Genomic DNA, 23,893 nt, shown 5'->3' with positions numbered 1-23,893 from the left:
CTCCCCGTTGCTCCCCATTGGAGCTTCTCTATACAGCAGCGCTTGGAAACTGCTGCTCACACAGCCTTGGGCAGGGAGTGGGCCTGGCAGTGGTGTCTCCTCTCTACCCAAAGCAAAGCGGAGGAAGGGAGACAAGGGTTTGAGGACGGGCTCCGGTGCAGTGCCCAGGGAGGAATCTCGCTGTTTCTTGTCTCGCCCTATTCACAACATCCAAGCTAACTTAAAAAGAGATCTCATCCCAACAAACTGGCAGTGCACAGATGCCAGCTCATTCTGGGAAACAGACGTGGAGAAATTCACAGGTAAATCAGTTACAGGTAAGTCTGAAAAGTGCTTTCATCAGCACCCAGGTGCACCGACAGTGACAAAACGCCTGCATCTTTATCAGGTCTTTTTTGTAGGGGTGAGTAACCAAAAAAAAAGAAGTCCATGTGGAACCTTTTTAAAAGCATTCTTAAGAAATGGGAAAGGAAGTCTTTACCTGGAAGATGCTGGAAAATCAAAACTTTGAAAATTATTATTTTTTCTGAGACAGAGCCTCGCTCTGTCACCCAGGCTGGAGTGCAGCGGCGTGATCTCAGCTCACTGTAACCTCCGCGTCCCGGATTCAAAGGATTCTCATGCTTCAGCCTCCCTAGTAGCTGGGATTGCAGACGTGCACCACCACACCCAGCACATTTTTGTATTTTCAATAGAAACAGCATTTCACCATGTTGGCCAGACTGATCTCAAACTCCTGACCTTAAATGATCCACCCACCTTGGCTTCCCAAAGTGCTGGGATTACAGGTGTGAGCCACTGTGCCTGGCCAAAAATTATTTTTTAAAAGGAGCAAATTGCTCCTTGTACATTGCAGCAAAATCTATTTCTGTTTTTTTGGAGTTTTTTGTTTGTTTTTTTGTTTTCTTTTTGAGACAGTCTTGCTCCGTTGCCCAGGCTGGAGTGCAGCAACAGGATCTTGGCTCACTGTAACCTCTGCCTCCCGGGTTCAAGCGATTCTCCTCCCTCAGCCTCCCAAGTACCTGGGATTACAAGCACCCGCCACCATGCCTGGCTGATTTTTGTATTTTTAGTGAGATGGGATTTCACCATGTTGGCCAGGCTGGTCTCAAACTCCTGACCTCAAATGATCCGCCCGCCTCAGCCTCCCAAAGTGCTGGGATTACAGATGTGAGCCACCGTGCCTGGCCCTCTCTGGAATTCGCAAAGAGATTTGAGAAAACATGGTATTTATGAAGTTGAAAGCCATAAAGAACAAGCAGAAATAAAAAGACAATAGGTCAAGTTAAAAAGGAAGATGGGTAAAATAAATGCAGAGAAACGATAGCCACAGTACAATGACCGAAAACATTGTCAGAATCAGAAAAGAAGAAAATCGTCAGGGAAAAACCTGAGAATCTTTCAGAAGGCAGGTTAAAGGGATGCAGTGAGAGCAGATAGCAAGACAGCAGAGTGGAGGGCCACACCCTCTGCATTCTGGAAGTCCTCAGATGAAGCCAGGGCATTTGCAACAAAAGCAATAACCAGAGATACGTTCTGGTGTACTCCTGTCTTCCCAGGAGTACAAACCAGGCCTAGCATTTAGCAGGGGCACTGGTGAGTGAATGCTCATCACTGATTTTAGAAACCCTTTTTAAGCTGGAAGAATGGCTGTGCATTCGAAAGAGAATCCCTGATGGTGGCACACAGTGCGAACGTCCTTGCCACTGAACTATACACATTCAAATGGTGCTGCTTTATGGTAAATTGTGTATCATGTATATTTTACCACAGTTTTTTAAAAAGCAAACAAAAGAATTCTGAATTCCAGATTAAAACATAGTGAAAAGAAACCCTCATGTAGATATATTCTACTTTTTTGAGAGTTTAAATGTTTGAGTTTAAAGTTTAATTGAGTTTAATTAAAATATATGGCATATCCCAAGTTGGGCTTTCAAGAACACTTCTCAGGAACTGTTAGTTGGTGTACCAGGAACTCAGACGGGCCCTGTTATTAAATGTATTTGGGAAATGCATGGAGGTTTTGAAGGTTCACTGTGCATGTGAACGACGCTACAATCGCAAACCAGATTTGGCATTGCATACATGAGCCAGTATTTCCCAGTGTGGAATACTTACTGCTGTTTTTCAGAACCCTGGGAAATAACTAAAAATATTCAGCTGGAAATTACAGGTATAGCTATAAAGGAGCAAGAACTACAGTGACTCCAGAATGCAAGCGTTCATCACTATTAAGAGCCAAAGAATTGAAACGAGTTTTGAGAGGTGAAGACAGAGATGTAAAGTGACATTCTCAGATATATGAGGGCTCAGGAAACATCTAAACTTTGTACACTTCTTTAAAAATTGCTAAAAGTATATATAATTTTGACCAAGAGTCAGAGCAAATGAAACCTCCAAGGGACTTCACAGAATGTGGAGGGGCCATTACTTCTTCCCAGTAACAGCTGAATAAATCATAATAGCAAATTATTTTATTATGAATGTTTTCCCTTATGATGGGAATAAATCCATAAGCCATAGTCCTCTTGGGAAAATTCTCTCCTGTAGTTACAGTTTACCACCAGCTTCTAAAAATCTAATTTAAAGTTCTTAAGAATGTGTAAACGCTGAAAATAACCTAATAAAAGAACTGGTGGATAATGAACAAAATGTTAGTGTGTAGGTTTTGAGATTTAGGCCTTTTTTCTTTTATCTTTTTTCTTCTTTTTTCAATTTTTAAAAACTAGGGAATGTGTTAATTCCAATAATAAAAAATGTACAGTGTTTTAATAATCATGGCAAAGCCAATTTTAAAGCATTTTTCCAGTTCTGAAGAAACGCTTGGCTGATGGAAGCCAATTCAGAAAATGTCTTTGAGTCATTTCAAGGAACAATTTGTACAGCCCAAAACGTTATGAATACCCAAGGTTTAGCCTGATTTGGTAAAAGCGATTGAGATAAAATGTGAACAACAATTGTGCTTGACATTTACTTAGCATTTTCCAGTTTCCAGGGGCCTGTCTCGTAGCTGTCTTACGTGAAGCACATGAACTTGCGAGGTAGCAGACAGTGATAACTGGTACTAGGGAGGCAGACAGCTCGGCACTTGCCCAGCATCCTCAAGCTGGCACCGTATCAGTGTGGCTAGAGCCACCTCCCTTGGCTCCTTGTCCACTGCTCTTCGCACCTCATGCAGGTCTCCAGAAGGCACCGCTCCTGCTGTGCAGGCTCCTGCGCTTACCTTAGACACTATTGCAGTGTTGGGTGGCCACGTGACCCACACAGGCCTTTTCTAGTTCACCAGTTTTCTGCAAGGATGTTGGTTAGGGAGTGTCTCTGAGAGGAGCAAGGATGAAACCAAATCTAGGAGGACGTGGGAAGCGAGCCAGGCACAGGGCTGGTGGGCCAGCGGGGACCACCCTTTGAGTGGATATTTTGCTTAATCTGCATCTTCTGAGTAAGATCATCTGGCAGTGTGAGCTGTTCTCCAGGTACCTTTCTCTGTCTCATGTACAGAAGCATCCTGAAGGAGTTTGTCAGGTGCCTTGCTGAAACCCAGAGGCATTCGGTACTTCCTTGGTCTGAGGTTAACTGCACACCTACAGGCACTGGGCTCGTGCTTTCAAGTATTTTATCCTCACTTTGGGGTGAGTGAAAGATCCCCACTAGAGGAGCACTCGGGAGAGGTCGTACAAACGCTGACTCTTGAGTACATGCAGTAGTGGGGTAGATGTGTGTGGTGTCTTCGTTCCTGCAGGGGTGCTTGTTAGGGAGTGTTTCCAGGAGGAACAAGTCTGAAACCAATCATGAAACAAATGGTAGCTGTGAACTGGAAAACTCATTCAAAAGAGAGCTCATGGTGTGTGTGGTTAATTCACCTTGGCAATGTGGGGGAGGCTCTAACTTGCCCGTATTCGAAATAAGAATTCAGCTTTTTGTAATACGAAACAACAAAGGATTGAGAATCATAGTGTCTAATATATAAAAGACTCAAGAAAGATAAATATATCAACTGCAGAAATGTAAAATGCATGTGACCCAAGAAGGCCCCAAAGTGGCAGACAGCATTGTACCCATTTTCCCTTCCAAAATGTAAGCGGCGAGCATGCCGCTTTCCAGGCTGCCACACAGGATGTCAGCTGCTGTGCTGTCCTTAGAGCCTTTGTCCTGAGTTCCACGTGTTTGTCCAGCTGTCTCATTACCTGTAGGTCTTAAAGACACTTCAGATTTGACCTTCAACATCAGATTCCTCTTTTATCCCAAATACTCCCCCGAGTCACTGTTTTGATGAGTGGCACTGTAGTCTTCCAGCTGCTCAAGCAGGAACTTCTAAAGGGGTTGAGTCCCTTCTCATCCCTGCAGTTGGCGTTTTTCTTTCCTTTGCGCTTAACCTGTGCATCATGTATCTGTCATACTTGCCTAGTTTTCTTTTCCCAGCTCGGCTGCAGATATGTGTTAGAAAATCAGCACAGGCCTCCGGTGTGATCTGGGCATAAAGTCATCAGGGTCCAAGGGAGTGAAGGAGGGGCGGTCCCAGGAAATAGTGTGTGGCCAGGCTAGGACCACAGTAGGTATCAAATGTTTGGAACCCAGTTCTGGAAGGTTTAAACAATTCCATCAGATACAGTCTTCATTAAAAATAATTGAAAATTATGAACATTTTTCTGTTCGCTCCTATCACTGCTTTAAGGAAAACCCATGTCATGGTTAATTCCGTGTGTCAGCATGACTGGCCACAGGGTGCCCAGATGAAACATTTCTGGGTGTGTCTGGAGAGTGTTTTGGGATGAGGCTGGCACTTGACTCAGCAGACTCAGTAAAGCAGATGGCCCTCGGTGGAGGGGGGTGCTCATCCAATCTGTTGAAGGCCTGAATGGAACAAAAAGTGGAGGAAGGAGGAAGTTACCCCATTTGCTTCCTGCCTGCCTACTGAGCTGGGCTATCCATCTTCTCCTCCCTTCAATCTGGAATCTACACTGTTGGCTCCCCTGGTTCTTGGGCCTTCAGACTCAGACTGGAGCCACACCCCCAGCTTTCCAGGTCTTCAGCTTGCAGATGGCAGAGCACAGGACTTCTCAGCCTCCTTCATCACATGAGCCGGTTCCTCATAGTCTCCTCCAAAACATACATCCAACTCGTTCTGCTTCTCTGCAGAACATGGACTAATATAATCCATGAAGAAATGTGGAGGGTTTTTGTAATTTACATCGAAGAATGAATCAAACACCAAGAAAACCAAGACCAAACCAGAATCCACAAAGGAATTCTAAGCACAGCTGTCCATCTACAAGAGAATGTGTATGCACACAACTTTGACCAGTTTCTGTTGATTTCTATTCCAGTGCATTTTGTATCAATAGTTTGGAGAAAAAGCATCACACACTAGCAGGAAGCTCTGTGGCAGGGCCCAGATCTGTGACTCAATACAAGCCCACTGCTAATTTATCCAGACCCAGTAGGAGGAGAGAAACCTCAATGGAGGCAAACGTTATGACATTTAAAGGGAATTTTTTATGGCTTTTTACACTGACTCAGCATCAAGTAGAAAGTTATTTTTGCTCTTTGTTGCCAATCGTGGGAGAAGGGGCTGTTTGTTAGCCAGGAGCTTGGAGCAGGGAGCCCACAGGCAACAGCTTCACTTAGGAAGGCTCAAACCCTGTAGAATCCTCCTGCCTGTCCTTTGAGGCCAAGCTGCTCTGATGATCTCAGTTTTGTGCTTTTTTTAACTCTTAAAACTATTTCCAAGTTGATTTATTAAAATTTATTCAATTTACTAAAAGGACCAAATCATGTTTCTATTTCTTCAGATACCGCTCTTGAAATTCAGTTTTTAGAAACTGCTATGCATGGATAGTAGAAGGATTGATTTTTACCAACAAAACAAAGGAATGGTGGAGTAAAAGGCCTAGTTGTTCTGGCTGTGGGCCAGCAGGAGAAATCCCAAGGGGATGAGAAGGGGCTCCAACATCTGGCATGTCGGGGACAAGCTGTGACAGCCACAGAGGCCACAGTAGTCGGCTGAATCTAAGCCCTTTTCCAGTGAAGTTATCCTAAGGTAAAGACATTGAGCTCACCAGGAATGAAGCACAAGAATAAGCACTTAGCTCCAGTCCAAAGAGCTGCTACCACGTGGAGGGCAGCGCTGGAGTTGCGATGAGTGCCCTAGAGACTGCACGGACAGACCTACATTAGTTGAGTGAAATAATTTGTTACGGTTGGGGAAAAAGTATGTGGACTTCTGAGAGCAAGGATCGTAAATGCGCACAAAGCAAGGATTGCTGGGGAAGATGAAAGATAAGCAGGGTAAATGCTCTGTGCAGCACAGTGTGTTTCTAATAGTGCCCTCATTGTTTGCAGATTGTGTATGAAATAAGCCAGTTCCACACCACAGAGGGCTCTTTATTGGCAAGCTTGTGGCTCACTGTGTGTTCTCAAAGTACTTTACAGTTTAGGTTGGAAATTGGAAGAAAAAAAGAGAAGCCAGAACTTGTGACCGGTAATAGGATTGGCTGCACACTTCCAGACTGATGAGTGACGAATGTGATGGACTGTTGCGTGGAGCACATCTTCAGCAAGAGGGAGAAATAACTCTTACCATTTTTGGCAGCAGTTACTTGGTTTGATCACCAAACATCATGCCAGAATACTCAGCAAACCTTCTTAGCTCTTAAGAAGTCAAAGTCCAGGGGAATTTATTCCTGACCATTTTAATTGGACCCCTTATGTGAGAGCAGCGGCTACCAGCTGGGGTAGCGAACCCGTCACTAGTGGATGTGCAGTGGCAGAGCTCCTGGTAACCACCTAGAGGAATACACAGGCACATGTGTGACACGAAGCGTGACCCCCGTAGCACTCACATTTGTCTCGTTTTCTTCTTTCGGTGTGTAGATTCTTAGTATGGTGTGTATTTGTTCAGAGGTCGAATCAATTACTGCGCATTTCCTGAGCTCTTTGTTGGGTGCCACAGACCCAAAGATGAATAAAACATGAATCGTACCCTTGCACTCCTAACCGTGTAGTCAGTAGGTGCTGAGGAATCAATGGAGTGTCAGAGTGATGCTGCAAAGTAGACAAGGATTTTAAAAGGAAGCGAGACCTCAGGAAGATTGTGAGATAAATGATAAAAGAGAATTAGAAAAGCAACTGAAAACAGGGCTCCATGCACCCGTCTGAAGGATCTGCCTGCCTCCACTTTGAAGGAAGTCCATTCCTACAAGATGAGCTACCCAAGGATTCCAGAATGTCAAAAGGATTATCGGACATCTGTCCAAACCCATAGACCGTACCACAGCAAGAGTGAATGTGAACCAACATAACCTGTGGACTCTGGGGGATGGTGCCGCATCAGTGTGGGTTCATGGCCTGTAACCAGTCTGCCGCTCTGGATGCGGGATGCGGATGTGGCGGAGACAGCGGGCAGCGGTGTACAGAAAGTTTCTGTTCCTTCCACTCAATTTTGCTGTGAACCTAAAACTGCTGAGTGGATTTTGTATGGCTTAAGGAGTTCCTGTGCAATTTGCACGTTACAGCACTTTCCCTCTATGCCACGGAAGGGGAGGGAGGTCCTGGAGACAGAGCCCAGAGGAGTGACAGAGACACCAGGGCTGAATGGTCTCAGTGTCCCCGGCCCCTGCAGCATCTAATACAGTTTGGCTCTGTGTCCCCACCCAAATCCCATGTCCAACTGTAATCCCACGTGTCAGGGGAGACCTGGTGGGAGGTGATTGGATTATGGGGGGGATTTTCCCCATGCGATTCTTGTGATAGTTCTCATGAGAGCTGATAGTTTAAAAGTATGTGGCAGGCTGGATGTGGTGGCTCATGCCTGTAACCCCAGCACTTTGGGAGGCCAAGGCAGGCAGATTCCTGGAGCCCAGGAGTTTTAGACCAGCCTGGGCAACATAGTGAGACCCCATCTCTACTAAAACTACAACAATTAGCTAGGTGTGGTGGTGCACACCTGTGGTCCCAGCTATGCGGGAGGCTGAGGCATGAGAATTGCTTGAACCTGGGAGGCAGAGGTTGCAGTGAGCCAAGATCGTGCCACCACACTCCAGCCTGGCAACAGAGCCAGACTCTTACCCCCCTCGCTTGTTCTCTCCTGCCACCATGTAAGATGTGCCTTGCTTCCCCTTCACCTTCCACCACGATTGTAAGTTTCCTGAGGCCTCTCCAGCCATGCGGAACTGTGAGTCATTAAACTCTTTTCTTTATAAATTACCCCATCCCAGGCATTTTTTGTAGCATTTTTTTGTAACAGACTAATACAGCACCCGATGCAGCTGTTACAAACTGTTGAGCTGAAGAGACAAGAGAGCATGGATCATGGCAGAGGGAGGAAAGGGTTCTGAGTGGTGGAACAGTGACAGTGCCCAACACTGCAAGGTGTCAGGGAGGACACCGGGCTCCCAGGGAATTTTGGATCTGAGGGAATGGTGAATGGAATGAGAAGCCAAGAGAAAAGAAAGTAAGGAACAAATGATGAGGAAATAGAAGCAAGGAACACAGATTATTCACAAAGCCTGGCCAGGGTGATGGGAAGAGCAATGGAATGGCACATCATGCTCATCTGACCTCATGGTCAGCTGCCCCCCCAAGGAGCACAGGAGGCCAGACCAGGCCATGTGTGACGCTGCAGGGCACCAACCCCAGAGGTCTGTAGAAAGAGTATTACACACTCTTGTATAATATGTACATACATCAATCACCAGGGTGGTACATGTGTTACAACCCATGAACCTACATTGACCCAGGGGCCACAGGCTACGTTCGTTCACATTCACTCTCTCTTTGGTACAGTCTACTGGTCTGTAATGCAGTGATGTATTACACACCCTGCACCATCATGGAGCATCACAGTCCCGTGTTCAGGGCTGTGCACCACATTCTTAACATAGACATTGTGATGCTTAATTGTATGTAGCAACTTCACTGGGCCATAGTGCCCAGATAGGTGGACAAACATTATATATTCTTGATGTTTCTGTGAGGGTGTTTATAGATGACATTAACATTAGAATTGGCGGACTGTTGAGTAAAACAAAGCCCTCCAAATATATGTGGGCCCTCTCCAATCATGTGAAGGCTTGAATAGAACAAGACTAACTTTCCCAAGCAAGAGGGAATTCTTGAGAATACTGCCTTTTGCCTTTATCTGCACCATCAGCTTCTCCTGGGTGTCCACATGCCCGCCTTCAGACCTGGACCACAGCGTTGTCTTTCCCTGGGTTTCCAGCCTGCCAACCAACCCTGCAGACTTTGGATTTGCCAGCCTCCATAACTGCATGATCCAATTTCTTTTAAATTTTCTTAAGAGAGAGAGTCTTGCTATGTTGCCCAGGCTGGAGTGCAGTGGCTCTTCATAGGTGTGACCATAGCTCACTGCAGCCTCAAACTCCTGGGCTCAGGAATCCCCCTCAGCCTCCTGAGTAGCTGTAACTACTACAGGCACACACCATTGCACCCAGCGTAAGACATGAAACCTGTAATTATACTTTATCCATGTTTATCTCCCCACTAAACTGTGGGCAAATTGAAGTCAGGACTTGTATCCTTTCATCTTTATTTACCTAATGACTAATAGTGTCTGTTGTATGGTACCCAGCTGGCTGCATCTTCACCAAAGTTTCACTGATAATTAAGAAGTTCTTGCTAAGTGATCTTTTGAAATAAGTGTTTTTCCTGCCTCTGGTAGACATGTTTACTTCCTTCCCTCACTCACTGGGGTGACAGGCTTCAAAAGGTAACGTCTGAATGGAAGTACAGTTGTTTCTGCTTGCTTTTCCAGCTGATAGAACATTTCCATTTTGTTAGGAAATTGTAAATTTCTGAACGTACCTAGCACATATGAATGCTCATAATTCTTATTTCCCTTTCTTATTAAGGTCCACATTACCACTTTTAATTTAGTCTTTATATCTTCAGAGATAGATGAAATACTGTCATATCGAGAAAACTGGAAGGTAAATAGCTTTTTTCTGGCTATGCAAGGTAGCTCTATCAACCTGTCTTCTTCAGGGCTTTTAGAAACATGAACATTTTGTTTACTCTCTTAACTGCAGTGATAGAATGCAAACTTCAACTAGCTTGAGTAAGACAGTGAATTCTTTAGAAGGATACTGTGAGGATGTCTCATAGCACACAACGACTGCCAACAGCAGTTAGGATGCTTTGGGTGCAAATAAAGCTGAAATCAAACAGGTAAAGCAAGATGAAAATAGCCACAATATATTGCTATGTCCCCGTTTTTTTTTTTTTTTTCAGCTGTCTATTACATGCTGTTTTGTAACCTGCTATTTTGCTTTAAAATCTCATGATTTTTCTCCAATCATAAGTATTTTTCTACATCAGTTTTTATGGCTAGATAGTATTCTGCTCAGTGTTCTTGAAGGTCTTGGGAGAGTTCAGTAAGTAGAACCCATCTTCCCCACCCAAATCGAGAAAGAGCAGGTGGAGAACCAAAATATCACCCTTATTTCTAATGAAGGCAGAATCAGAAGGCATAGCTTATAGCAAGAGATGAAGTATACATACATTGGAGTATGTTTATGCTTTCCTGTAACAGTCTCGTAGGATCCTAAATGACCTGAATTTATCTTCATAGATTGATTGGGAAAGGAGGAATTATCGAGAGACAGGAAATTGAGAAATAGGAAATTATTCTAATTCTAGCATTAAGATATCCAGAATGACTTCTTATTACTAAGAATGGTAGAAAAACTCACCCATATTCCCTTAAGGTAAAATGATGCCGTTTTATTGGCATAATCACTATTAAACATGAATAGGTTTTGTAACTTTGGATTTGGCGCTATTTTTCCATTTAGTGAGCATTTATTGACTGTCTGCTGTGCACCAGGAAAAGTTCTAGGGCCACAGAGTCCTAGCTCTGCCTTTGCTATGGATGAATGAAAATTACCTCTTTCATATCTGCACTGTCTGTGTGTCAATGTGTATGAATATGTGTGTCTGTGTGTGTGTTTCTGTCCTTTTACATGAAAGGGACTGGCAACTTTAGCCCTATTGCTGTTGTAAATCCTCATGCACCTGTATTTTGCCTCTTTACAGTGGACCCATTGTTACTAATTTCATCCTTTTGCAACAACTGTTTGCATTTAGATAACTGTCAGCACTTAGCTACCAAGGTTACAGAAAATGCCAAGATTCAGAAGAAGATCATTACAAATTTTTTTGTAAGGCCATGAATTAAAGCAGTAACACTTGTCTAGACCATTAAACAAGGATATACATTTGTATGCAGAAAGTGACTGCCCTTGTGTCGTTAGAGTCTTTCCCATGAAGCTGTGACTATTACATTCATAAAAAGTGCACTGTCTTAATTCAGTTGGTAGTTCTCATCATGTTTCAGGAATTTTAGTTGTGATGATTGAAATAGTTGCCTTTGGGTAGTTTGTATTCCAGTTTCATCAGAGATTGGCCGAGACTTGTCTTTTTTGTTTACATTTCTCTTGGACTTGTTTCATCTGTTCTTGTTTGCCATGGAAACCAGTGTGTGTGTGTGTGTGTGTGTGTGTGTGTGTGTGTGTGTATAGCCATTTAAAGTGTGAAAAAGCATGTTTGAGAGAGAATACCAAGGGTGTGGTCAAGTGACCGTTCACTAAAGATATTACCCTGGATAGAAGGGAACCAGATGCTATTCAAGACAATGGGAGAAAGATCCTGAATACATTCCAGAGATCTTTGAGGCTTCCCCACCCATCACAGGCCCAGAGATCTTGGAGGGCAGAATGATTTCAGAGGATGAGCCTGGGCTGCCCTCCACAGGCTTGCTGCCTGAAGCTGCCTTGGTCCCTGTTTCCCACATTCTACCAAAGTGCCTGTGGATTGCCCCAGCTATGGTTCAGCTATTAACAGGTTCAGATGTGGCTCAGTCTGCCACTCAGGAAGGCAGAAGTAGTAAGCTTTGGTAACATTCCTGTGGTGTTAATTCTGCAGCCACACAGAATGCAGGAGCTATGGGGGCATGCCTGCCTCCACCTAGATTTCAAATAATTGTTTCAAATAGTCTCTGGAGCCCAAACAGAAACCTGCCACGGGGTGGAGCTGTCACAGAAAGTCCTCACTAGAGTCATGCTTAGTGAAGCTGTAGGAGTGGGACCACCACCAAGACCCCAGAAGTGGAGAGCCACCAGTTTACAATTTCAGCCTAGGAAGGCTACAGGCATTAGAATCCAACTCATGATAACTGCTCAGTGGACTGAACCCAGCAATGCCACGGGGCCAACTACCCAAGGCCTTGGGTGTCCAACTTCTGCCCCAGTGTGCCTAGGATTCAAGACATGGTGTCAACAAAGATTCAAGAAAATATATTTACTCAGTTGCTGGTACACTGGTACCCAGTAATTCATGTCCAGGTTCAGTGGGAGGGATATGAAGCATGAAGACAACTCTACAAAATAAATGTTCAAAGAAGTATTATAACTACACACAGGTGAGGTACAGTGGCTCGTGCCTGTAATCCCAGCACTTTGGGAGGCTGTGGTGGGTGGATCACCTGAGGTTGGGGAATTTGAGACCAACCTGACCAACATGGAGAAATCCCGTCTTTACCAAAAATACAAAAGTAGCCGGGCGCAGTGGTGCATACTTGTAATCCTAGCTACTCATGAGGCTGAGACAGGAGAATCACTTGAACCTGGGAGGTGGAGGTTGCGGTGAGCTGAGATTGCGCCATTACACTCCAGCCTGGGCCACAAGAGAAAAACTCTATCTCAAAAAAAAAAAAAAAATCGTAACTACACCTTCATAGGTCATCTGGGTTGAAGTGCGATGGCAGTCTTACTGATGAGTCTCAGTGTCCCACCTGGATATTTGCGTTAAAAGACTGCTAACATTTGTAGTGAAGCTTTAGTGCAGTTTGGTAGGATTATTATGAAATTAATGTTTCTGAATATTTCCTTGAACCCAGAGCAACATATTCCCGTATTCATTTCATAAACTTAGTAAGCACTTACTGTGCATTTGCTGCGTTTTAGGAGCTAAGGATACAGCAGTGAACAAAACTGTCAGAACTCTCGAGCCCCATGGCATTTACATTCCAGCATACTGGGAATGGCAAAAAATAAAGATGCTACATAAACTAGATGAAACAGTAGCTGCTGCTTTTTTCTTTGCTTTGCTTTTTTTTTTTTGAAATAGGATCTTGCTCTGTTGCCCAGACTACAGTGCAGCTCATTGTAACTTCAAACTCCTGGGCTCAAATGATCCTCCTACCTTATCCCCGTGAGTAGCTGGGACCACAGATGCAGATGTATGTCACTACACCTGGCTGATTTTTTACTTTTTCATTTTTTGTAGAAATAGGGTCTCACTATGTTGCCCAGGCTGATCTTGGACCCTTGGCCTCAAGTGATCCTCCCGCCTCTACGTCCCAAAGTGTTAGGATGATAGACGTGAGCCCCTGTGCCTGTCCTGGTAACAACTTCTATGGGAAGAATTGGCAGGAGACTATAGAAGCTGGAGAAGTATGCAACTTAAAATAGGGTGGTCAGCGGTGACCTCACTGGGAAGGTGACTTGAAAGAGGCCAAGGAAAGAAGCATTTTGGCGTCTGGGGAAAGAGCAGAGGAAGCAGTATGTCCAAAGGGCCTGAGGTGGGAAAAGGAGCCTGAACTGTAGAGGGCAGTAGATAATAATCTTCAGGCACCAGACTCTGCTGGATACTGACAATATATTTTAAAGGGCACAAAACAAAGGATTTTTGTACTGTTTATTCATTTTATTCATTCATTTATTATTATTTTCTTTTACTATTTTTTACTATTGCCTGACATTCTGCTTCCTTTTTAACAAAAACACCTGTTCAGTATCATAAAGTTTGATCACTGTGCTCCCCTTTCTTCTGTATTTTATTGGAAAATATTTAAATAGAATTTACTAGATTCTATGTGTTTTCCAAACACACTTTATAAATACAAACTCTCTTAATTCTCATAACTACCCTAAGGTAGGTACTATTGTTATTCCATTTTGCAAGGGGTAAACTGAAGCACAGAGAAGTTAGGTTACTTGTCTAAGATCATGCAGCTAATAAACACCAGAGGCTGTAATCCCAGCACTTTGGGAGGCCAAGGCAGGAGGATCACCTGAGGTCAGGCATTCAAGGCCAGCCTGGTCAACATGGCAAAACCCTGTCTCTACTAAAAAATACAGAAATCAGCCGGGTGTGGTGGCAGGTGCCTGTAATCCCAGCTACTTGGAAGGCTGAGGCAGGAGAATTGCTTGAACCTGGGAGGTGGAGGTTGCAGTGAGCGAAGATTGTGCCACTGCACTTCATCCTGGGCGACAGAGTGAGACCCTACCTCAAACACACACACACACACACACAGAGTGAGACCCTACCTCAAACACACACACACACACACACACACACCCCCCAGAACTGTGCCTTGTGCCCAGTCCACCTGGCTTTGGAGTCCATGCTCAGCCTCTGATAAAGGCACGTCCTCTCCCAGAGGTTGTGCTGGAGCCGGCTCAGACCAGCCCACAAGAGCCAACTGTGTGTATCTCTTGCCTCTTCTGCATCAGTAACATGACTTTGCTGCTTAAAATTAGCCACAGTGGGAGTGTTTACACCACAGATATTGGCACATGCTGTAAGCCCAGGCCTTGCATCTCAAAAAAACTGGTTGCATATTTACCAGCACACCGTGATTCCCTCCCATCTTTTGCACCACCACTCAGGTTGAATCCCGCTTGAAGCTTCCCCTGACTTCATCCTACTCAACATCCCCACTCCAGCTTCACCTGTCCTTCTGGTATTGTTACATTACCACAGGGCTAACGTCTGCCAGGGCTGTTTGACCACTGAAGTGAATGTTCTCTTAGGAATTTCCAGTGCAGCATAGTGGCAAGAACAGGCATTCTTGTGATTAGGTGGTCCTAGGTTTGAATTCTGACTCAGTGAGATACGTGACTAATAGCAATTTACTTCCTGTCTCTGCCCACTGGTCTCCCTCATCCATAAAATGAGACATAACGATTTGCACCTACTTGAAGCCTGGTTGTGGGGACCTGGAGCAAGGCCAGAGTCAAATCCAAACTCAGGACCGGGCCTCCATGGCCTCACAGAACAGCTGCTTTTCAGCACCACCTGTCACCGTCTTGTGCTTGGCCCCTGAGGCTCCACCACATCCAATCCTGGGACTTGGATCTGCTTTTCCTCTCACCATGTTGATGTGTGTGACTGCTTCCTCCACATGGGGTCCCCTCAAGCCCAGCAGCTCCACTCCAGGCCTCCCTGACACTGCCCACCACCCCACATGGCCTCCTGTGCCCCTCCTGTGCCCTTCTGCTGTTTCCTCCATAGCACTCATGGGGCACTGGAAATTATCTAACCTAATTTTTGGTTTTAGAAGCCCCTTGATGGCAAAGTCCCGTTTTACCCCTCCCTGTGTCCCTGGCACTTGGAGTAGCACACACTAGCTGAGTGGGGTGTTGGGAAGAATCTTCCAGTGCTCTGAGATCTCGGAGTGGAGGTTGGCGGGGTCCACTGGCCTGTATCTGGATGAGTGTGGAATTGAGCTGCCCGGTCCATCCAGGGAGCCCCGGGGCCCTGAACTTTATCCAGGAAGGCGGGAGAGGGTTCAGCAGAAGCTGCATTGTCAAATATTTATCAAAACCTTCGATTTGCAAACTTGCAGTTCCAGTGAACACAGAGCAAACCACTCTCTTTCAAGTGGCCTTTGGCAAGACCTCCAGCCCGTCACTGGATGCCGAGTGGGAATGTGGGGGCAGAGGGAAGGCTGCTGTCGAAATCAGTATAGAATTTCCTGACCCCTGAGCCTGGTTTTTTTTTTTTTTTTTTTTTTTTTTCCTAACTCTTTACGTTTTGGCTGCTGCGGCCAGAAGAGGACTCCTCCCCCATTGTCATCCTACCTTTAAGGCATCCAGTATTTTGCCTGGAAATCACCAACCTCATTATTAACCATCCAGAGACCTCCTGCCCTTGTGGGGTCACTCCTCAAACCTCGGCATTTTAAGAGACTTTAAGAACTCACAGGCATCCCCTGATAAAGTGGCTTATAATTTGTACAAAGCCTGCATGAAAAGTGGTAGAGGCGAGGTCCGAGGGGAGTCATACTAATCCTGTGAGAGGCCGTGTCGGCATTCATGAGAGAATCACTTCTTGTGTGTTGACCATGAAGAATACTTAGCAGGCTTTGTGCAGAAACTGTCCTGGGGCTCTCATGGCCCCATCATCAGCACTTCGGTGACAGGGGAGGGGCACTGTCCAGGGCTGCAGGGGCCAGCTGTGATGGGGACCTAGGTGTGCTCATCCTCAGTGGTTGTGACGGTGTGAGAGGCTGTTCCAGCCATGGACACGGGGCTATGGGATCTGGCTTTGACGCTGCTGCCTCTGGGCAGGAACTGCAGGCAGGAGGCCTCTACCCAAAATACGATGGCCAGGGAAACCAAGCAGTGTGCTATTTTTTGCGGGCGTGCAAAGCATTCTGGAAAGCAGCCTGAAATGCGTGGCTGAGGCCTGTGGCTTGACGGGTCCTCCTAGCTTGTGTGGTCTTCCCTGGCTGGCTGCACAGGGGGAAATGAGGGTCCTCACGTATTTGACAGTGGAGTGGAGAGAGCTGGCCAGGTCCACCCGGGGGTCACCACCTGCAGCAGGACGGAAGGTAAAAAACAGAGACCTTTGAACACCCAGGGACCCCGCTCACAGTGCCTGTGGACTGACGGTGACTGGAGTCAGCTGGTGCCCCGCTCCTTCACAGAAGAGCCGCAGCAGGGAGGAGCAGGTCCCCTCCACCAGGGCCCAGGGCATCCAGAGGCCTGCACCTTCAACCCCCTAGCCATAGAAAGTAGCATTTGCTGGGAAGTGGAGGGGGGAGAAGGAGAGGGACGGACTGATTAAAGGATACAAAATTACAGCTAGATAGGAGGAATAATTTCTAGTGTTCTATAGCGCTGTAGGGTGGGGTTTTGAATCTTTCCAACACAAACACATGGCCACTGTTTGAGGTGACGGGTGTGCTGATTACCCTGACTTGATCACTATGCACAGTATGCATCAAAACTCGCTCAATATACCCCATCGATGTGTACAATTATGTATCAGTTTTTAAACATGGTTTTCAAATGTCTTTTAAAATCCTTGGGGTGGGAGGGGTGGGGGCAAGGGGAGGGAGAGCATTAGGACAAATACCTAATGTATGCAGGGCTTAAAACCTAGATAACAGGTTGATAAGTGCAGCAAACCACGATGGCTCACGTATATCTGTGTAACAGACTTGCATGTCTGCACGTGTATCCCAGAACTTAAAGTAAAAAAAAGAAAAAAAATCCTTCGGGGAAGGGATGCGTATATTTTCAAGAAGCATGGCTGAATGTATTAGAAATTAATTTAAAAGTCAGTGACTTCTGAGTTATGACTTAATAGGTATCGAGTTTGAGTTTTCCAAGAGGTCACAGTTGTGGAGCTGGAAGGCGGTGCCGGCCGCACGGCATCACAAGAGCGGGTAATAGCACTGAGCTGCGCACCTCAGACTGGTTAGGATCCTAAGTTTCCTGTGTCTGCTGCCACGATTTAAAAAATAGAAAAAAAAAATCAGTGGCTCCTTGCCTCCTAAGAGATTTGTGAAGACTTGTCCCGAGGTAGGAATCCGGGCCTTCTAACCCCAGACGTCCTCTGGGCATCAGCCTCTCCCTAAGCCCTAAAGTTCCCTTTTCCGTGACCTCTAGGATGAGAGCCTGAGAGAGTGGTTGGACAGCTGGGCCAATTCATTCAGGCAAAAGACTTCATTCGCTTTCAGTGTCAACTCTTTTTGCTTTGATGACTTAAGTTCACCTTTTCAGGTAACCTGTTTTTGTAGAGCTCATATTTTGTTCTCAAGCTTCCTGAGCACTGTGCATTTTGTGAGCCAAATCATTAAAATATGACATTTGTTTTTTGGTTTTTTTTTTTTTTTTTTTGGCCAGAAGTAAATACACGTTTAAGCAATAGCTTCCTACAGTTCTTGAATTACGCAATATAAAAATGCCAGTGTGTTGTAATTTTAGTTTTCTAGGTCATGTAATTAGAAAATGATTTCAATGAAAACAATGAAAAAAAATGTAATATATCTTTTAATCTGTGAAACAAGAATGAGAAAGTTATTCCTCATCTCACTCTCCAAAAGTCCCAGGGCCTTGTGCCTCGCTGTGCCCTGGGCTGGCCTCACCACGGGTCAGTCCTGCTGAGTTTCCCAATGCCTGGCCCCGCCCATTCAGACTGGATTTCTCCAGATTCTCCCAGCATTCTAGAAAAAGCAAACACTCGTATTTGAAGAGTTCTTTTGTGTGTGCCAGACAGGGTTCTAAGCGTTCTACGTACACTAACACACATAAGCCTCATGAGTGACTGGGGCTAGAGAGGGGCACCACCATGCCCAGCTACTTTTTAATTTTTACTTTTGTAGAGATAGGGTCTGGCTTTATTGCCCAGGTTAGTCTAGAACTCCTGGCCTCAAGCAATCCTCCACTGTAATTACAGCTGAGAGCCACTGGGTCCGGCCTATTTGTAATCCATATTTCACAAACATGATGCTCAGGCACAGAGAAGTTAAGCAGCTTACTGGGGGCCACACAGCCAGTGTGAGTCCAGCCTCCCCACTTTTCATTCAGATGTTATACTTCACAGCTTCGGAGAGCTGCCTTCTCTGCCTTGGCAGACCTCACCCCTTCCTCTGCTGGGTAGACTCCACTCCTTCTTCAACAACCTTCACATTGCTTGTTCTACGGGAGTCTCCCCTGTAGGTTTGGGCCGGCGGCTTCCCTATACCTCCAAGTTCTCGCACTCACCTCTTGGCGCTGGAACCTCGATGTTCACCTCCATCCCCCTGTCCCTGTGGCCCTGCTGAGGCTCCTGCTTTCCATTGTGTGCATTCTAAGCGTCCAGCACGGGCTAGGCACGCAGGAGCTGAAGAAGTATTTGTTGAAAGCATGAAAGACCGCCTTGCACCGTACAAGCCCCGGCAGCAGGTGCGGGGCAGGGAGGGGGACCTGTTTTTCATGGGTGCTCAGGGCAGTGGCTCTCATGCCTGAGCTGCCTGGGCCTCTGCTGGTCGGGCCTCCTTGAGCTCCCCACCCTCTGCGCTGTGTGTGGTCCCTTCTGCCCACCACTGCTTTAGGCACTTCTCTTGGTTATTTCGGAAACATGGACAGAAAGCGGATCACGGGAAATTACAGAAAGACCAGGCCTGAGCAGGGTGCAGGGCTGAGGGTGGACTCCAAGTGAGGAATCGTCTTTATCATGAAGCCCTCACAAAAGTCAGGGTCCAGGTGTGCGAGCAGGCACAGGCAGTGCAGTCCTTGAGCGGCTCAGCCTCTGCTCTCAGAGGTGGTGTCCTGACAGTGACAGTCTGGACAGCCCTGCACAGAACCCCAGTCCCTCTCTCACTGAACACACCTGGAGCTCTTAGCGGCTCATGAGCACCCTGCCGTGCAGACCCTGTTCCAGATTGTGATGCTGCGCGCCTGCCAGGGCACTTGCTGCGCTGTGAGGGCCATCCCGACGGTCCTGAGCCTCCCAGGTGTCTCCACAGCCGTGGCCCAGCACTCTCTGGCCACATCAGTTATGGCCTCCGTGTCCAGCTGCTGGCCCCGGTATCTGGCTGCTGGCCCCCGCAGCGGGCCTGGGCAGTGACCACAGCTCTTAGTCACCGCTTGCACAAGTTCTGCTGGTTCTGCTCAGTCCAGCCCTCCCGCGCCCGGCCCTTTGCGGTTGCTTTCTTTCCAGGCCCCTCCAGTGCATCTAAACCTCTCTGTTGTCCGAAGGCCCTGGCTGTGGTCTCTGGGGGCCTGTGGGGAGATCGCTCGCTTCCTCAGTCCATGACTTGATACCTCAACTATGCAATTCAGAATTATTTGTGTTTCGTGCGGTCATTTCGGCTGTATCACGTTGCAAGCTCACATATAATTTGTTGGCCTTTTTCATTCCCCTGAGGTCTCTTTCAGTGTTTGTATTTTCCAAATACTTTATCTCCTTGCCATTAATAACTATGTTTGGGATTCTTGTCCTCCTCGGTGTAACAGTTTGCATTTTTTCCACATTGGACCTCCCTTTATTTACTGCCATTAATTATCGCCTTTTGCTATTTGCATCATCTTCGCCTCCTGAGTGGGAGTCTGATTTGGTTTCAGCTAATGGACAGCCACCCACCCCGGGCTCCTCGAAGGGGAGGCAGCGTCAGAGGGAATTAAGCCTGCCGTGGAGCTGACAGCCATCGGTCTTCTCCTGGCTGAGCTGAGACAGGGCTGTTCCTCCAGGTCCTGCCCACACGGCCCATCACTGAAGCGGATGGAAGGACTCGGAGATAGGATCTGTGACGAAAACGTGAAATAACTGGGGCTGCTTCCCTTGGAATGCCGTGTTCTTCTTGTGGGTGAGAAGTTATTACATCACAAAGGAAGACTAATTCTATGTCCCATCTCCTTTGCAGGATGTAAATCAGTTAGTACTAGAGTAAGGGGTGGCATTTAGATTTGAGAAAAAGCTTCCCCATAATTATCTTGAGGCGTGAGACAGGGACAAAGGAAGGTTTCCTGGGATGGGAAAGAGTTCTCTTCCTGCAAGATCTTCAACAATGAAACAGAGATTCTTCTATCCGGAAGGGCCTAAATCTTCACCCCTTACACATGGGATCCGTAATACCTTTAGACTCTCTCAATATTTTCTGGCTTTGATTCCAGCCCTTTGGACGTTGTTCTCAATATTATGCCTTTCTTCTATTCTATGCTAACCATTTATCTCAGTATCTTTAGAGTCATTTTGATACAAGAACAAATGAGTCTCAATAGGTTTACAACAGGCATTTTAAAATAAGGAACCGTATCTGATCTTCACGCGTCTCATGTCAGACATTGAAGGTGGTTTGCTTGTGTCTGCCATCTTGGGGTCTCATGTCCCACATGGAACTGAGAGCGTCAGTTGCTTCAGCCTGGGAGTCAGTAACTCCCGGGAAGGATCTCAGCTGTGGGGCAATGAGAACTGCATCCCTACACTGCTGGTTCTTCCTAAGTGCTGCACCCCAGTGTCCAATAACCATGACAGTTAGTGCAGGAAAACTGGAGAACATAGATTATGTGTGCCTGAAACAGATTACGTGCTCAATACATACATTGGTGACTCATGGTGATGATAACATGATGACGGAGATGATCCTAAGTCAGCTATTTTTCCTCTCTGTGTCTCCATATAGACATATTTATAGTTATATTCAGGACTTAGTTATATATACATGCACACCTCAGAGACATTGTAGATTCCATTCCATACCACTGCAATAAAGTTAATATTGAAATAAAGTGATTCACACAAGTTTTTTGGTTTCCCAGTGCCAAGAAAAGTTATGTTTACATTATACTGTAGTCTAACAACTGTGCAATGCCATTATGTCTTTTAAAAAGTATGTATCTTAATTAATAGTTTATTGCTTAAAATGCTAATAATCGTCTAAGCCGTTAGCAAGTCATAATCTTTTTGCTGGAGGAGGGTCTTGCCTTGATGTTGATGAGGGTGGTGTTGGTGGTTGCTGAAGGCTGGGGTGGCTGTGGTAATTTGTTAAAATACAACAACAATGGCCAGGCACAGTGGCTCATGCCTGTAATCCCAGCACCTTTGGAAGGCCGAGGCAGGCAGATCACTTGAGGTCAGGATTTCAAGACCAGCCTGGCCAATATGGTGAAACCCCATATGTACTAAAAATACAAAAATTAGCCAGGCGTGGTGGCACATGCCTGTAATCCTAGCTATTCAGGAGCCTGAGGCAGGAGAATCGCTTGGACCGAGGAGGCAGAGGTTGCAGTGAGCCGAGATCGTACCATTGCGCTCCAGCCTGAGCAACAGAGTGAGACTCCATCTCAAAAAAAAAAAAAAAAAAAAAAAAAGACAACGAGAACTTCTTCCAAAATTGGAGTCAATGCTCTCAAACTCTGCTGCTGCTTCATGAACTAAGTTTATGAAGTAGCCTGAATCCTTTGCTGTTCTTTCAACAGTGTTCACAACATCTTCATTGGACTAGACTCCATCTTAAGAAACCACTTTCTTCGCTTGTTCATGAGAAGCAACTCCTCATCCATTCAAGTTTGACCATGAGACTGCAGCGATTGCATCACGTCTATAGGCTCCACTTCTCATTCTAATTCTCTAGCTGTTTTCACCACATCTGCAGTTATTTCCTCCACTGAAGTCTTGAGCTCCTTAAAGTCATCCATGAGGGTTGGAACCAGCTTCTTCCAAACTCCTGTTAATGTTGATATTTTGGTTTCTTCCCATAAATCACAAATGCTCTTAAGGGTATGTCGAATGGTGAATCATTTCCAGAAAGTTTTCAGTTTACTTTGCCCAGATCCATCAGAGGAATCACTGTCTATGGCAGCTACGGCCTTACAAAATGTATTTCTTAAGTAATAAGACTTGAAAGTCAAAATTATTCCTTGATTCATGAGCTGCAGAATGGATGCTGTGTTAGCAGGCAGGAAACAATATTCATCTCCTTGTACACCTCCATCAGCGTTCTTGGGTGATCAGGTGCCTTGTCAGTGAGCAGTAGTAATTTGAAAGGAATCTTTCATTCTGAGGAACAGGTCTTAGCAGTGGGCTTAACATATTCAGTAAACCATGATGCAAAAATATATGCTGTCGTCCGGGCTTTGTTTTCCATCTCTAGAGCACAGGCAGAGCAGATTTGGTATAATTTCTAAGGACCCTAGGATTTTCAGAATGGCAATTGAGCATTGGTTTCAACTTAAAGTTACCAGCTTCATAAGCCTCTAATGAGAGAGTCAGCCTGTCCTTTGAATCTTTGAAGCCAGGCATTGACTTCTCTCTAGCTAAGAAGGTCCTAGCTGGGGCCAGGCATGGTGGCTCACGTTTGTAATCCCATCACCTTGGGGGGCCAAGCAGGCAGATCACGAGGTCCGGAGATCAAGACCATCCTGGCCAACATGGTGAAACCCCATCACTACTAAAAATACAAAAAAATTAGTCAGGCATGGCGGTGCACACCCGTAGTCCCAGCTACTTGGGAGGCTGAGGCAGGAATTGCTTGAACCTGGGTGGTGGAGGCTGCAGGGAGCCAAGATTGTGCCACTGCACTCCAGCCTAGTGACAGACGTAGACTCTGTACAAAAAAAAAAAAAAAAAAAAAAAGCCCTAGCTGGCATCTTCTTCCAATAGAAGGCTGTTTTATCTACATTGAAAATCTGTTGTTTCATGAAGACACCTGCATCGGTGCTCTTAGCTAGATCTTCTGGAGAGCTGGCTACAGCTTCGGCATCAGCACTTGCTGCTTCACCTTGTGCTTCTGTGTTAACAGAGCCAGCCTCTTTCCTTAAATCCCATGAACCAGCATCTGTGAGCTTCACATTTGCTTCTTCAGCTTTCCCAGGTCTCTGAGCCTTCACAGAACTGAGAAGAACTGGAGCTTTGCTCTGGGTTAGGCTTTCGCTTAAGGGACTGCTGTGGCTGGTTGGATCTTCTGTCCGGACCACTCAGACTTTCTCCATATCAACAATCAGCCTGTTTCACTTTCTTATCATTTGTGTGTTCACTGGAGCAGCGCTTTTAATTTCCTTCAGGAACTTTTCCTTGCATTCACAACTTGGCTAATTGTTTCTCAAGAGGCCAAGCTTTTGGCCTATTTCAGCTTTTGACATGCCTTCCTCACTAAGTTTAATCATTTCTACTTTTTTCATCTAAAGTGAGAGACATGTAACTCTTCCTTTCACTCCAACACTTAGAGGCTGGTGTAGGGCTATTAATTGGCGTAATTTCAATATTGTTGTGTCTCAGGGAATGGGGAGGTCTGAGGAGAGGCAGAGAGACAGGGAAGAGCTGGTCCATGGAGCAATCAGGACACACACACCATTTACTGCTTAAGTTCACCATCTTATATGGGGTT

The 23,893-nt window shown here is 45.8% G+C and overlaps 1 protein-coding gene across 1 annotated transcript in view; it reads left to right on the top strand.

Annotated features, from left to right (window-relative positions):
- The window catches only part of MIPEP (mitochondrial intermediate peptidase), a 213,321-nt gene that overhangs the window by 152,640 nt on the left and 36,788 nt on the right, over positions 1–23,893 (top strand). The gene's annotated exons all lie outside the window — the stretch shown is intronic.

Source organism: Papio anubis, chromosome 15 (genome assembly GCF_008728515.1).
Source record: "Papio anubis isolate 15944 chromosome 15, Panubis1.0, whole genome shotgun sequence".
In the NCBI taxonomy this organism is placed as follows: Eukaryota; Metazoa; Chordata; class Mammalia; order Primates; family Cercopithecidae; genus Papio; species Papio anubis.
This window is presented reverse-complemented; position numbering and strand designations above follow the sequence as displayed.